The following is a 1,800-nucleotide window of genomic DNA, read 5'->3' on the forward strand; positions in this document are numbered from 1 at the left end:
CTAGGAGAAATGGCCATGGTTTATGCTGTCTTACAGAAAGCTGGAGAGTGCCAGGACAGGGCACCCATCTCCCAAAGGGAGCTCTTGGTCAGTGTGGGCTGCTATAACAAAGTGCCAGAGACCAGGGGGCTTAAATAACAGAAATGTATTTCTCACAGTTCTGGAGGCTGGAAGTCCAAGATGAGGGTGCCACCATGTGGGATTCTTGCAAGTGCCTTCTGGGATGCACATGGCCATTTTCTTCTATCCTCACAAGGCAGAGAGGATGAGAGAAGAAGCAAGCTCTCTCATGACCCTTATAAGGGCACTAATCCCATCCATGGGGTCCCCACCCTCATGACCTTATTTAATTCTAATCATCTCCCAAAGACCCTGTCTCCTAATATAGTAAATGCAGGGGGTAGGGTTTCAACATACAAATGTGAAGGGGAAACAAAGAGTTGGTCCATAATAGGGGTGAAAAAGCAGCTCACAAGCCCCTGGATTCTCTGCCCAGGAACCTAGCCAGGGAAAGCCTAGATTTTACTCGGAGGCTGGCACTCCTCACAGGCTGTAAAAATTAGGGGTCTTCGAGATCATTCCAGTAGGTAATCCTCTCTCCAGATTCCAAGGAACCTGGTCCCCAACTCATTCTTTTTTTTTTTTAAGATTTTTTTTTTAAGTTTTTTGTGGGGGAGGGAGATAATTAAGTTTCTTTATTTATTTTTAATGGAGGTACTGGGGATTGAACCCAGGACCTCATGCATACTAAGCACGCACTCTGCCACTGAGCTATACCCTCCCAGACCCTCAGCTCATTCTTGATCACTGCCAGGGGCATGGGCTGCCGCCCTGCCCCATCTCCCTTCTCTTCTGGGGACACATGGAGCACAGCTGATCCACCTTCAACAAAACAGACCCCCAGCCACCCACCCTAGAACATCACCTGTCACTTTTGACCTGATTCCCCTGTGTGAGGTCCCTCCACGTAGCAGGAGAAATTCAGAGTTCCAAAGGCATCAAGAGAGAAAGTTGGGAAAGTTTCTTCATCTCTGTGCCTTGGTTTCCATGTATGTATAATGGGGATAAGAGCAGAACCTAGCTCCTAGGGTTGGAATGAAGACTGCGTGACATAACACACAGGCAGCCCAGGGCACAGTGCAGGGCTGGCCGTAAGGATCCGGTACACGTCGGCTACCATCATTCTGTATGTACGTGTCAACTTTTTCTTTTTACTGTGTCAAAGCCTTTATTTCAGTTTAATTCTTTTTTTTTTTTATTTAATTGAAATATAGTCAGGTTACAATGTTGCATCTTTTTTCTTTTTCTTCCAACAACATTTTTAATGGAATCTATCGTACATTATCTTCTATAGCTTGGCTTTTCCCCCTATGTCATTAAATATTCTTCAGAGCACTTTTAATGGCTGTCCTATTTCATCTCAGGAATTATGGTAATTTATTTAACCACGCTCAGAGGGATTACTTCTGTAAACTATTTTTTTTTAATCCAGGCTCCTAGGTCAGAACCACCAGGGCGGGGGGCGGGGGAAAGACTCCTTCGGAGCTACTGACCCTCCTGCCCCAACCCTCCTGGCATCCATTCCCCTCAGCCTGCGCCTGCCTCCCTCCTTCCTCAGCTGGAATCAATCGCCCTCCCTTCCGGCCCATCCCTCCCGCCCCCTAACGTCAATCAACCAAGGAGCCACTGCTAGGTGCCCAGCCCAGTGCCAGCAGCTCAAGGGTGCCTGCAAGAAGAGGGTTTGACCTGCCTTCAATGACCTGGTTCTCTATCTGGGTATGTAAACCACACGCAATAAGA

The 1,800-nt window shown here is 47.4% G+C and overlaps 1 non-coding gene across 1 annotated transcript; it reads right to left on the reverse strand.

Moving 5' to 3' along the window:
• Positions 1 to 709: 709 nt before the first annotated feature.
• TRNAT-AGU (transfer RNA threonine (anticodon AGU)) lies at positions 710 to 782 on the reverse strand. The gene has a single exon. It is a non-coding gene; the product is annotated as a tRNA-Thr (tRNA).
• Positions 783 to 1,800: the final 1,018 nt, after the last annotated feature.

The sequence above is a fragment of the Camelus dromedarius genome, chromosome 15 (assembly GCF_036321535.1).
Source record: "Camelus dromedarius isolate mCamDro1 chromosome 15, mCamDro1.pat, whole genome shotgun sequence".
NCBI classification, from domain to species: Eukaryota; Metazoa; Chordata; class Mammalia; order Artiodactyla; family Camelidae; genus Camelus; species Camelus dromedarius.